Source organism: Styela clava, chromosome 12 (genome assembly GCF_964204865.1).
Source record: "Styela clava chromosome 12, kaStyClav1.hap1.2, whole genome shotgun sequence".
NCBI lineage: Eukaryota > Metazoa > Chordata > Ascidiacea > Stolidobranchia > Styelidae > Styela > Styela clava.
Genome location: NC_135261.1, coordinates 16954573 through 16967500, shown reverse-complemented (window position 1 = coordinate 16967500; position 12928 = coordinate 16954573). Strand labels below are relative to the sequence as shown.

The 12928-nt window shown below is 53.8% G+C and overlaps 2 non-coding genes and 1 pseudogene across 2 annotated transcripts; all 3 read right to left on the bottom strand.

Moving 5' to 3' along the window:
* LOC144430932 (large subunit ribosomal RNA) overlaps positions 1 to 557 on the bottom strand; it is a 3677-nt pseudogene extending 3120 nt beyond the window's left edge.
* Positions 558 to 844: 287 nt separating this feature from the next.
* Positions 845 to 998, bottom strand: LOC144430960 (5.8S ribosomal RNA). The gene has a single exon (XR_013479822.1). It is a non-coding gene; the product is annotated as a 5.8S ribosomal RNA (ribosomal RNA).
* Positions 999 to 1296: 298 nt separating this feature from the next.
* LOC144430883 (small subunit ribosomal RNA) lies at positions 1297 to 3106 on the bottom strand. Its single transcript, XR_013479795.1, has one exon. It is a non-coding gene; the product is annotated as a small subunit ribosomal RNA (ribosomal RNA).
* Between the last annotated feature and the right edge of the window lie 9822 nt (positions 3107 to 12928).

Below are 12928 nucleotides of genomic sequence, written 5' to 3'. Positions count from 1 at the left end.
CGCCGGTCGCTAGTGCGCTGAGACGGTGCGCGAGCCGACTCGGCAGCGGCGCCTTAAGCGTCCGCGAACCGAGACGGCGCGCCCCCGCACCCAACTGAAAGCGAGCCGGCGACCTGACGGGCCCTCCCGTTTGCCTCTCAACGGTTTCACGTACTCTTGAACTCTCTCTTCAAAGTGCTTTTCAACTTTCCCTCACGGTACTTGTCCGCTATCGGTCTCGCGACCGTATTTAGTCTTAGGTGGAGTTTACCACCCGCTTTGGGCTGCATTCCCAAACAACCCGACTCCGAGAAGACCCGAAGCGGCCAAGGCAAGCGCCCCTATGGGCCTAACACCCGCCGTGGGACGAGGCCTCGATCAGAAGGACACCGGTGCTCGCCGTCAGCCGCACTGGGACTTCCGTACGTCACAACTCGGCGCGCTCAAAAAGCGCGCAGATTCGACGCTGGACTCTTCCCGGTTCACTCGCCGTTACTCAGGGAATCCCTGTTGGTTTCTTTTCCTCCGCTTAATAATATGCTTAAATTCAGCGGGTGCTCTCGCCTGAACTCAGGTCGTATGTGTCAAGCGGGCCGCTTCTTACACGGCCCGCTGGCATCGCAAGTCGTCGCCGCCGGCGCCGACCGAGCGCGTACCGTCGCCGCCTTGGCCCACGTCGGTCTTGATCTCGTGACCGGACCGACCGACCTGGACCCGCCCCTCGAACGTAGTTGAACACGTCAAGGGGTCGGCGGTGTACGGGACACGCGGTCGCGCCGAGAAAGCTCGGCGACCGCTTCAACTTGGGGCGACGCCCGGCCGTCTTCGCAGAGGCCAGGCGACGGCCCTCGGGCGAGGACGAACGCGACCCTGAGGCAGACGCGGTCCCGGGATTGACCCGAGACCGCAATTCGCGTTCAGAAGGTCGACGTTCAATGTGTTCTGCAATTCACATTACTTCTCGCACTTGGCTGCGTCCTTCATCGACTCGCGAGCCGAGTGATCCACCGTTAAGAGTCGTCCTCCACGTTTCGCCCGGCGCCGAAGCGCGCGGACGTCACACTGTGGGATCGACCACAAAACCACCACCGACAACAACTGCACAAAAACACCAACAAACGGCGCCGAGCGACCGCCGGGCTGGGCCGGCGGCACATCGAGCGCGGTGCCCAGAAGCCACCATCGCACTTGGCTGCCTTGCTATGCCAACGTGTTACGCGTGTCGCACGGGGCGGAACCCCGATTGACGGCCGCCCTCTCGGCGGCACCCAAAGACAATTAAGTGCGCGGTCGGCCGGGGCCTACCACCACTTTCGGTAATGATCCTTCCGCAGGTTCACCTACGGAAACCTTGTTACGACTTTTACTTCCTCTAAATGATCAAGTTTGATCGTCTTCTCGACACGCCGACGCGGCCGTTGCCAGCCGCGACGGGGCCGATCCAAGGATCTCACTAAACCATTCAATCGGTAGTAGCGACGGGCGGTGTGTACAAAGGGCAGGGACGTAATCAACGCAAGTTGATGACTTGCGCTTACTGGGAATTCCTCGTTCAAGGGAAACAATTGCAAGTCCCTATCCCAATCACGAATGAGGTTCAACGGGTTACCCGGACCTTTCGGCCTAGGTTAGACACTCGCTGCTTCACTCAGTGTAGCGCGCGTGCGGCCCCGGACATCTAAGGGCATCACAGACCTGTTATTGCTCAATCTCGTGTGGCTAAACGCCACTAGTCCCTCTAAGAAGTTAGACGCCGACCGAGAAGGTCGCGTAACTATTTAGCATGCCAGAGTCTCGTTCGTTATCGGAATTAACCAGACAAATCGCTCCACCAACTAAGAACGGCCATGCACCACCACCCACAGAATCAAGAAAGAGCTTTCAATCTGTCAATCCTACCTGTGTCCGGGCCGGGTGAGTTTCCCCGTGTTGAGTCAAATTAAGCCGCAGGCTCCACTCCTGGTGGTGCCCTTCCGTCAATTCCTTTAAGTTTCAGCTTTGCAACCATACTTCCCCCGGAACCCAAAGACTTTGATTTCCCGGAAGCTGCCGGAAAGGTCGTCATGGTAACGCCTCCCGATCGCTAGTTGGCATCGTTTATAGTCAGAACTAGGACGGTATCTGATCGTCTTCGAACCTCTGACTTTCGCTCTTAATTAAAGAAAACATTCTTGGCGAATGCTTTCGCAGTAGTTCGTCTTCCGCCGATCCAAGAATTTCACCTCTAACGGCAGAGTACGGACGCCCCCGTCTGTCCCTCTTAATCATTACCTCGTGCTCCGAAAACCAACAAAATAGAACCGAGGTCCTATTCCATTATTCCATGCAACACTATGCAGGCGAACAGCCTGCTTTGAACACTCTAATTTTTTCAAAGTAAACTTATCGGCCACCGCCGACACTCAGTCAAGAGCACCGACGGAGAACCGAAGGTGAGGCGAACGCAACCAGTGACACGCCTTGCGACGGACCGGCGGCGCTCGCCCAAAATCCAACTACGAGCTTTTCAACCGCAACAACTTTAGCATACACTGTTGGAGCTGGAATTACCGCGGCTGCTGGCACCAGACTTGCCCTCCAATGGATACTCGTTAAGAGTTTTAGGATGTACTCATTCCAATTACAGGGCCTCGTTAGAGTCCTGTATTGTTATTTTTCGTCACTACCTCCCCGTGTCGGGAATGGGTAATTTGCGCGCCTGCTGCCTTCCTTGGATGTGGTAGCCGTTTCTCAGGCTCCTTCTCCGGAATCGAACCCTGATTCCCCGTTACCCGTTATCACAAAGGTAGGCACGTAGCGTACCTTCGACAGTTGATAGGGCAGACACTTGAATGATACGTCGTCGGTGCAGAGACCGTACGATCCGCGTGGTTATCCAGAGTCATCAAACGTCACAGGACGAACCCGGTCGGTTTTGATCTGATAAAAGCGCGCCTCCCGAAGTCGGCGCTTAATGCATGTATTAGCTCTAGAATTACCACAGTTATCCACTTCGCTCACGAGACCAAATAAACCAAGACTGATTTAATTAGCCATTCGCAGTTTCGCTTTACGAGAACTCGTACTTGCACCTGCATGGCTTAATCTTTGAGACAAGCATATCACTACTGGCAGGATCAACCAGATAGCTGCGACAGCTGCGCTCGGCCCTTGCTGGGCCGCCCGGCGCGTGCTCGTCGCATTCGTTTAAGACCGAGGCGATCGCCTGCGGCCGTACTCAGCTTCGACAGTCGCTGGCCGCGACGTCCACGCTCTCGCCGGCAGTGCCAGGCGGAGCGATTTGCGTTTTTTCTTTGCTCGCCCTCTCTCGGGCTCGATCCATTCAGTTTCGCACAAACAAGAGCTCTGCCGGCCGCCTGCAGCGGTGCCTAAAACCCGGCCATAACAATGCGACCGTTCTGCTAGGCCGACAAGCGCTCAAGCCAGACGCTCGATCGAACGCCCCCTACATATTAGTCGAGACAACGGCTCGCTCATTAGCATCGCGTTTGTACTTTAACTTTTTTCGGCTCGGCTTCTTTCGACGCCGATGCCGGCGACGCAGCACTCTCTCGCCCGCCAGCCACCGAGAGATGTGTGCGCTCCGACCGGCCCCGCACGCCGCTCTTTCTTGGCTCATTCGAGTTTACTGTCTTTCGCTCTAACATGCCTTACCTAGGGTTAGGTTAGTATGCTTGCACGTTTGTACTTTAACTTTTTTCGGCTCGGCTTCTTTCTTGGCTCATTCGAGTTTACTGTCTTTCGCTCTAACATGCCTTACCTAGGGTTAGGTTAGTATGCTTGCACGTTTGTACTTTAACTTTTTTCGGCTCGGCTTCTTTCTTGGCTCATTCGAGTTTACTGTCTTTCGCTCTAACATGCCTTACCTAGGGTTAGGTTAGTATGCTTGCACGTTTGTACTTTAACTTTTTTCGGCTCGGCTTCTTTCGACGCCGATGCCGGCGACGCAGCACTCTCTCGCCCGCCAGCCATCGAGAGATGTGTGCGCTCCGACCGGCCCCGCACGCCGCTCTTTCATGGCTCATTCGAGTTTACTGTCTTTCGCTCTAACATGCCTTACCTAGGGTTAGGTTAGTATGCTTGCACGTTTGTACTTCAACTTTTTTCGGCTCGGCTTCTTTCGACGCCGATGCCGGCGACGCAGCACTCTCTCGCCCGCCAGCCACCGAGAGATGTGTGCGCTCCGACCGGCCCCGCACGCCGCTCTTTCTTGGCTCATTCGAGTTTACTGTCTTTCGCTCTAACATGCCTTACCTAGGGTTAGGTTAGTATGCTTGCACGTTTGTACTTTAACTTTTTTCGGCTCGGCTTCTTTCTTGGCTCATTCGAGTTTACTGTCTTTCGCTCTAACATGCCTTACCTAGGGTTAGGTTAGTATGCTTGCACGTTTGTACTTTAACTTTTTTCGGCTCGGCTTCTTTCGACGCCGATGCCGGCGACGCAGCACTCTCTCGCCCGCCAGCCACCGAGAGATGTGTGCGCTCCGACCGGCCCCGCACGCCGCTCTTTCTTGGCTCATACGAGTTTACTGTCTTTCGCTCTAACATGCCTTACCTAGGGTTAGGTTAGTATGCTTGCACGTTTGTACTTTAACTTTTTTCGGCTCGGCTTCTTTCTTGGCTCATTCGAGTTTACTGTCTTTCGCTCTAACATGCCTTACCTAGGGTTAGGTTAGTATGCTTGCACGTTTGTACTTTAACTTTTTTCGGCTCGGCTTCTTCCGACGCCGATGCCGGCGACGCAGCACTCTCTCGCCCGCCAGCCACCGAGAGATGTGTGCGCTCCGACCGGCCCCGCACGCCGCTCTTTCTTGGCTCATTCGAGTTTACTGTCTTTCGCTCTAACATGCCTTACCTAGGGTTAGGTTAGTATGCTTGCACGTTTGTACTTTAACTTTTTTCGGCTCGGCTTCTTTCGACGCCGATGCCGGCGACGCAGCACTCTCTCGCCCGCCAGCCACCGAGAGATGTGTGCGCTCCGACCGGCCCCGCACGCCGCTCTTTCTTGGCACATTCGAGTTTACTGTCTTTCGCTCTAACATGCCTTACCTAGGGTTAGGTTAGTATGCTTGCACGTTTGTACTTTAACTTTTTTCGGCTCGGCTTCTTTCGACGCCGATGCCGGCGACGCAGCACTCTCTCGCCCGCCAGCCACCGAGAGATGTGTGCGCTCCGACCGGCCCCGCACGCCGCTCTTTCTTGGCTCATTCGAGTTTACTGTCTTTCGCTCTAACATGCCTTACCTAGGGTTAGGTTAGTATGCTTGCACGTTTGTACTTTAACTTTTTTCGGCTCGGCTTCTTTCTTGGCTCATTCGAGTTTACTGTCTTTCGCTCTAACATGCCTTACCTAGGGTTAGGTTAGTATGCTTGCACGTTTGTACTTTAACTTTTTTCGGCTCGGCTTCTTTCGACGCCGATGCCGGCGACGCAGCACTCTCTCGCCCGCCAGCCACCGAGAGATGTGTGCGCTCCGACCGGCCCCGCACGCCGCTCTTTCTTGGCTCATTCGAGTTTACTGTCTTTCGCTCTAACATGCCTTACCTAGGGTTAGGTTAGTATGCTTGCACGTTTGTACTTTAACTTTTTTCGGCTCGGCTTCTTTCGACGCCGATGCCGGCGACGCAGCACTCTCTCGCCCGCCAGCCACCGAGAGATGTGTGCGCTCCGACCGGCCCCGCACGCCGCTCTTTCTTGGCTCATTCGAGTTTACTGTCTTTCGCTCTAACATGCCTTACCTAGGGTTAGGTTAGTATGCTTGCACGTTTGTACTTTAACTTTTTTCGGCTCGGCTTCTTTCTTGGCTCATTCGAGTTTACTGTCTTTCGCTCTAACATGCCTTACCTAGGGTTAGGTTAGTATGCTTGCACGTTTGTACTTTAACTTTTTTCGGCTCGGCTTCTTTCGACGCCGATGCCGGCGACGCAGCACTCTCTCGCCCGCCAGCCACCGAGAGATGTGTGCGCTCCGACCGGCCCCGCACGCCGCTCTTTCTTGGCTCATTCGAGTTTACTGTCTTTCGCTCTAACATGCCTTACCTAGGGTTAGGTTAGTATGCTTGCACGTTTGTACTTTAACTTTTTCCGGTTCGGCTTCTTTCTTGGCTCATTCGAGTTTACTGTCTTTCGCTCTAACATGCCTTACCTAGGGTTAGGTTAGTATGCTTGCACGTTTGTACTTTTAACTTTTTTCGGCTTGGCTTCTTTCGACGCCGATGCCGGCGACGCAGCACTCTCTCGCCCGCCAGCCACCGAGAGATGTGTGCGCTCCGACCGGCCCCGCACGCCGCTCTTTCTTGGCTCATTCGAGTTTACTGTCTTTCGCTCTAAAATGCCTTACCTAGGGTTAGGTTAGTATGTTTGCACGTTTGTACTTTAACTTTTTTCGGCTCGTCTTCTTTCGACGCCGATGCCGGCGACGCAGCACTCTCTCGCCCGCCAGCCACCGAGAGATGTGTGCGCTCCGACCGGCCCCGCACGCCGCTCTTTCTTGGCTCATTCGAGTTTACTGTCTTTCGCTCTAACATGCCTTACCTAGGGTTAGGTTAGTATGCTTGCACGTTTGTACTTTAACTTTTTTCGACTCGGCTTCTTTCTTGGCTCATTCGAGTTTACTGTCTTTCGCTCTAACATGCCTTACCTAGGGTTAGGTTAGTATGCTTGCACGTTTGTACTTTAACTTTTTTCGGCTCGGCTTCTTTCGACGCCGATGCCGGCGACGCAGCACTCTCTCGCCCGCCAGCCACCGAGAGATGTGTGCGCTCCGACCGGCCCCGCACGCCGCTCTTTCTTGGCTCATTCGAGTTTACTGTCTTTCGCTCTAACATGCCTTACCTAGGGTTAGGTTAGTATGCTTGCACGTTTGTACTTTAACTTTTTTCGGCTCGGCTTCTTTCTTGGCTCATTCGAGTTTACTGTCTTTCGCTCTAACATGCCTTACCTAGGGTTAGGTTAGTATGCTTGCACGTTTGTACTTTAACTTTTTTCGGCTCGGCTTCTTTCGACGCCGATGCCGGCGACGCAGCACTCTCTCGCCCGCCAGCCACCGAGAGATGTGTGCGCTCCGACCGGCCCCGCACGCCGCTCTTTCTTGGCTCATTCGAGTTTACTGTCTTTCGCTCTAACATGCCTTACCTAGGGTTAGGTTAGTATGCTTGCACGTTTGTACTTTAACTTTTTTCGGCTCGGCTTCTTTCGACGCCGATGCCGGCGACGCAGCACTCTCTCGCCCGCCAGCCACCGAGAGATGTGTGCGCTCCGACCGGCCCCGCACGCCGCTCTTTCTTGGCTCATTCGAGTTTACTGTCTTTCGCTCTAACATGCCTTACCTAGGGTTAGGTTAGTATGCTTGCACGTTTGTACTTTAACTTTTTTCGGCTCGGCTTCTTTCTTGGCTCATTCGAGTTTACTGTCTTTCGCTCTAACATGCCTTACCTAGGGTTAGGTTAGTATGCTTGCACGTTTGTACTTTAACTTTTTTCGGCTCGGCTTCTTTCGACGCCGATGCCGGCGACGCAGCACTCTCTCGCCCGCCAGCCACCGAGAGATGTGTGCGCTCCGACCGGCCCCGCACGCCGCTCTTTCTTGGCTCATTCGAGTTTACTGTCTTTCGCTCTAACATGCCTTACCTAGGGTTAGGTTAGTATGCTTGCACGTTTGTACTTTAACTTTTTCCGGTTCGGCTTCTTTCTTGGCTCATTCGAGTTTACTGTCTTTCGCTCTAACATGCCTTACCTAGGGTTAGGTTAGTATGCTTGCACGTTTGTACTTTTAACTTTTTTCGGCTTGGCTTCTTTCGACGCCGATGCCGGCGACGCAGCACTCTCTCGCCCGCCAGCCACCGAGAGATGTGTGCGCTCCGACCGGCCCCGCACGCCGCTCTTTCTTGGCTCATTCGAGTTTACTGTCTTTCGCTCTAACATGCCTTACCTAGGGTTAGGTTAGTATGTTTGCACGTTTGTACTTTAACTTTTTTCGGCTCGTCTTCTTTCGACGCCGATGCCGGCGACGCAGCACTCTCTCGCCCGCCAGCCACCGAGAGATGTGTGCGCTCCGACCGGCCCCGCACGCCGCTCTTTCTTGGCTCATTCGAGTTTACTGTCTTTCGCTCTAACATGCCTTACCTAGGGTTAGGTTAGTATGCTTGCACGTTTGTACTTTAACTTTTTTCGACTCGGCTTCTTTCTTGGCTCATTCGAGTTTACTGTCTTTCGCTCTAACATGCCTTACCTAGGGTTAGGTTAGTATGCTTGCACGTTTGTACTTTAACTTTTTTCGGCTCGGCTTCTTTCGACGCCGATGCCGGCGACGCAGCACTCTCTCGCCCGCCAGCCACCGAGAGATGTGTGCGCTCCGACCGGCCCCGCACGCCGCTCTTTCTTGGCTCATTCGAGTTTACTGTCTTTCGCTCTAACATGCCTTACCTAGGGTTAGGTTAGTATGCTTGCACGTTTGTACTTTAACTTTTTTCGGCTCGGCTTCTTTCTTGGCTCATTCGAGTTTACTGTCTTTCGCTCTAACATGCCTTACCTAGGGTTAGGTTAGTATGCTTGCACGTTTGTACTTTAACTTTTTTCGGCTCGGCTTCTTTCGACGCCGATGCCGGCGACGCAGCACTCTCTCGCCCGCCAGCCACCGAGAGATGTGTGCGCTCCGACCGGCCCGTTCGAGTTTACTGTCTTTCGCTCTAACATGCCTTACCTAGGGTTAGGTTAGTATGCTTGCACGTTTGTACTTTAACTTTTTTCGGCTCGGCTTCTTTCGACGCCGATGCCGGCGACGCAGCACTCTCTCGCCCGCCAGCCACCGAGAGATGTGTGCGCTCCGACCGGCCCCGCACGCCGCTCTTTCTTGGCACATTCGAGTTTACTGTCTTTCGCTCTAACATGCCTTACCAAGGGTTAGGTTAGTATGCTTGCACGTTTGTACTTTAACTTTTTTCGGCTCGGCTTCTTTCGACGCCGATGCCGGCGACGCAGCACTCTCTCGCCCGCCAGCCACCGAGAGATGTGTGCGCTCCGACCGGCCCCGCACGCCGCTCTTTCTTGGCTCATTCGAGTTTACTGTCTTTCGCTCTAACATGCCTTACCTAGGGTTAGGTTAGTATGCTTGCACGTTTGTACTTTAACTTTTTTCGGCTCGGCTTCTTTCTTGGCTTATTCGAGTTTACTGTCTTTCGCTCTAACATGCCTTACCTAGGGTTAGGTTAGTATGCTTGCACGTTTGTACTTTAACTTTTTTCGGCTCGGCTTCTTTCGACGCCGATGCCGGCGACGCAGCACTCTCTCGCTCGCCAGCCACCGAGAGATGTGTGCGCTCCGACCGGCCCCGCACGCCGCTCTTTCTTGGCTCATTCGAGTTTACTGTCTTTCGCTCTAACATGCCTTACCTAGGGTTAGGTTAGTATGCTTGCACGTTTGTACTTTAACTTTTTTCGGCTCGGCTTCTTTCGACGCCGATGCCGGCGACGCAGCACTCTCTCGCCCGCCAGCCACCGAGAGATGTGTGCGCTCCGACCGGCCCCGCACGCCGCTCTTTCTTGGCACATTCGAGTTTACTGTCTTTCGCTCTAACATGCCTTACCTAGGGTTAGGTTAGTATGCTTGCACGTTTGTACTTTAACTTTTTTCGGCTCGGCTTCTTTCGACGCCGATGCCGGCGACGCAGCACTCTCTCGCCCGCCAGCCACCGAGAGATGTGTGCGCTCCGACCGGCCCCGCACGCCGCTCTTTCTTGGCTCATTCGAGTTTACTGTCTTTCGCTCTAACATGCCTTACCTAGGGTTAGGTTAGTATGCTTGCACGTTTGTACTTTAACTTTTTTCGGCTCGGCTTCTTTCTTGGCTCATTCGAGTTTACTGTCTTTCGCTCTAACATGCCTTACCTAGGGTTAGGTTAGTATGCTTGCACGTTTGTACTTTAACTTTTTTCGGCTCGGCTTCTTTCGACGCCGATGCCGGCGACGCAGCACTCTCTCGCCCGCCAGCCACCGAGAGATGTGTGCGCTCCGACCGGCCCCGCACGCCGCTCTTTCTTGGCTCATTCGAGTTTACTGTCTTTCGCTCTAACATGCCTTACCTAGGGTTAGGTTAGTATGCTTGCACGTTTGTACTTTAACTTTTTTCGGTTCGGCTTCTTTCTTGGCTCATTCGAGTTTACTGTCTTTCGCTCTAACATGCCTTACCTAGGGTTAGGTTAGTATGCTTGCACGTTTGTACTTTTAACTTTTTTCGGCTTGGCTTCTTTCGACGCCGATGCCGGCGACGCAGCACTCTCTCGCCCGCCAGCCACCGAGAGATGTGTGCGCTCCGACCGGCCCCGCACGCCGCTCTTTCTTGGCTCATTCGAGTTTACTGTCTTTCGCTCTAACATGCCTTACCTAGGGTTAGGTTAGTATGTTTGCACGTTTGTACTTTAACTTTTTTCGGCTCGGCTTCTTTCGACGCCGATGCCGGCGACGCAGCACTCTCTCGCCCGCCAGCCACCGAGAGATGTGTGCGCTCCGACCGGCCCCGCACGCCGCTATTTCTTGGCTCATTCGAGTTTACTGTCTTTCGCTCTAACATGCCTTACCTAGGGTTAGGTTAGTATGCTTGCACGTTTGTACTTTAACTTTTTTCGGCTCGGCTTCTTTCTTGGCTCATTCGAGTTTACTGTCTTTCGCTCTAACATGCCTTACCTAGGGTTAGGTTAGTATGCTTGCACGTTTGTACTTTAACTTTTTTCGGCTCGGCTTCTTTCGACGCCGATGCCGGCGACGCAGCACTCTCTCGCCCGCCAGCCACCGAGAGATGTGTGCGCTCCGACCGGCCCCGCACGCCGCTCTTTCTTGGCTCATTCGAGTTTACTGTCTTTCGCTCTAACATGCCTTACCTAGGGTTAGGTTAGTATGCTTGCACGTTTGTACTTTAACTTTTTTCGGCTCGGCTTCTTTCTTGGCTCATTCGAGTTTACTGTCTTTCGCTCTAACATGCCTTACCTAGGGTTAGGTTAGTATGCTTGCACGTTTGTACTTTAACTTTTTTCGGCTCGGCTTCTTTCGACGCCGATGCCGGCGACGCAGCACTCTCTCGCCCGCCAGCCACCGAGAGATGTGTGCGCTCCGACCGGCCCGTTCGAGTTTACTGTCTTTCGCTCTAACATGCCTTACCTAGGGTTAGGTTAGTATGCTTGTACGTTTGTACTTTAACTTTTTTCGGCTCGGCTTCTTTCGACGCCGATGCCGGCGACGCAGCACTCTCTCGCCCGCCAGCCACCGAGAGATGTGTGCGCTCCGACCGGCCCCGCACGCCGCTCTTTCTTGGCACATTCGAGTTTACTGTCTTTCGCTCTAACATGCCTTACCTAGGGTTAGGTTAGTATGCTTGCACGTTTGTACTTTAACTTTTTTCGGCTCGGCTTCTTTCGACGCCGATGCCGGCGACGCAGCACTCTCTCGCCCGCCAGCCACCGAGAGATGTGTGCGCTCCGACCGGCCCCGCACGCCGCTCTTTCTTGGCTCATTCGAGTTTACTGTCTTTCGCTCTAACATGCCTTACCTAGGGTTAGGTTAGTATGCTTGCACGTTTGTACTTTAACTTTTTTCGGCTCGGCTTCTTTCTTGGCTCATTCGAGTTTACTGTCTTTCGCTCTAACATGCCTTACCTAGGGTTAGGTTAGTATGCTTGCACGTTTGTACTTTAACTTTTTTCGGCTCGGCTTCTTTCGACGCCGATGCCGGCGACGCAGCACTCTCTCGCCCGCCAGCCACCGAGAGATGTGTGCGCTCCGACCGGCCCCGCACGCCGCTCTTTCTTGGCTCATTCGAGTTTACTGTCTTTCGCTCTAACATGCCTTACCTAGGGTTAGGTTAGTATGCTTGCACGTTTGTACTTTAAATTTTTTCGGCTCGGCTTCTTTCGACGCCGATGCCGGCGACGCAGCACTCTCTCGCCCGCCAGCCACCGAGAGATGTGTGCGCTCCGACCGGCCCCGCACGCCGCTCTTTCTTGGCACATTCGAGTTTACTGTCTTTCGCTCTAACATGCCTTACCTAGGGTTAGGTTAGTATGCTTGCACGTTTGTACTTTAACTTTTTTCGGCTCGGCTTCTTTCGACGCCGATGCCGGCGACGCAGCACTCTCTCGCCCGCCAGCCACCGAGAGATGTGTGCGCTCCGACCGGCCCCGCACGCCGCTCTTTCTTGGCTCATTCGAGTTTACTGTCTTTCGCTCTAACATGCCTTACCTAGGGTTAGGTTAGTATGCTTGCACGTTTGTACTTTAACTTTTTTCGGCTCGGCTTCTTTCTTGGCTCATTCGAGTTTACTGTCTTTCGCTCTAACATGCCTTACCTAGGGTTAGGTTAGTATGCTTGCACGTTTGTACTTTAACTTTTTTCGGCTCGGCTTCTTTCGACGCCGATGCCGGCGACGCAGCACTCTCTCGCCCGCCAGCCACCGAGAGATGTGTGCGCTCCGACCGGCCCGTTCGAGTTTACTGTCTTTCGCTCTAACATGCCTTACCTAGGGTTAGGTTAGTATGCTTGTACGTTTGTACTTTAACTTTTTTCGGCTCGGCTTCTTTCGACGCCGATGCCGGCGACGCAGCACTCTCTCGCCCGCCAGCCACCGAGAGATGTGTGCGCTCCGACCGGCCCCGCACGCCGCTCTTTCTTGGCACATTCGAGTTTACTGTCTTTCGCTCTAACATGCCTTACCTAGGGTTAGGTTAGTATGCTTGCACGTTTGTACTTTAACTTTTTTCGGCTCGGCTTCTTTCGACGCCGATGCCGGCGACGCAGCACTCTCTCGCCCGCCAGCCACCGAGAGATGTGTGCGCTCCGACCGGCCCCGCACGCCGCTCTTTCTTGGCTCATTCGAGTTTACTGTCTTTCGCTCTAACATGCCTTACCTAGGGTTAGGTTAGTATGCTTGCACGTTTGTACTTTAACTGTTTTCGGCTCGGCTTCTTTCT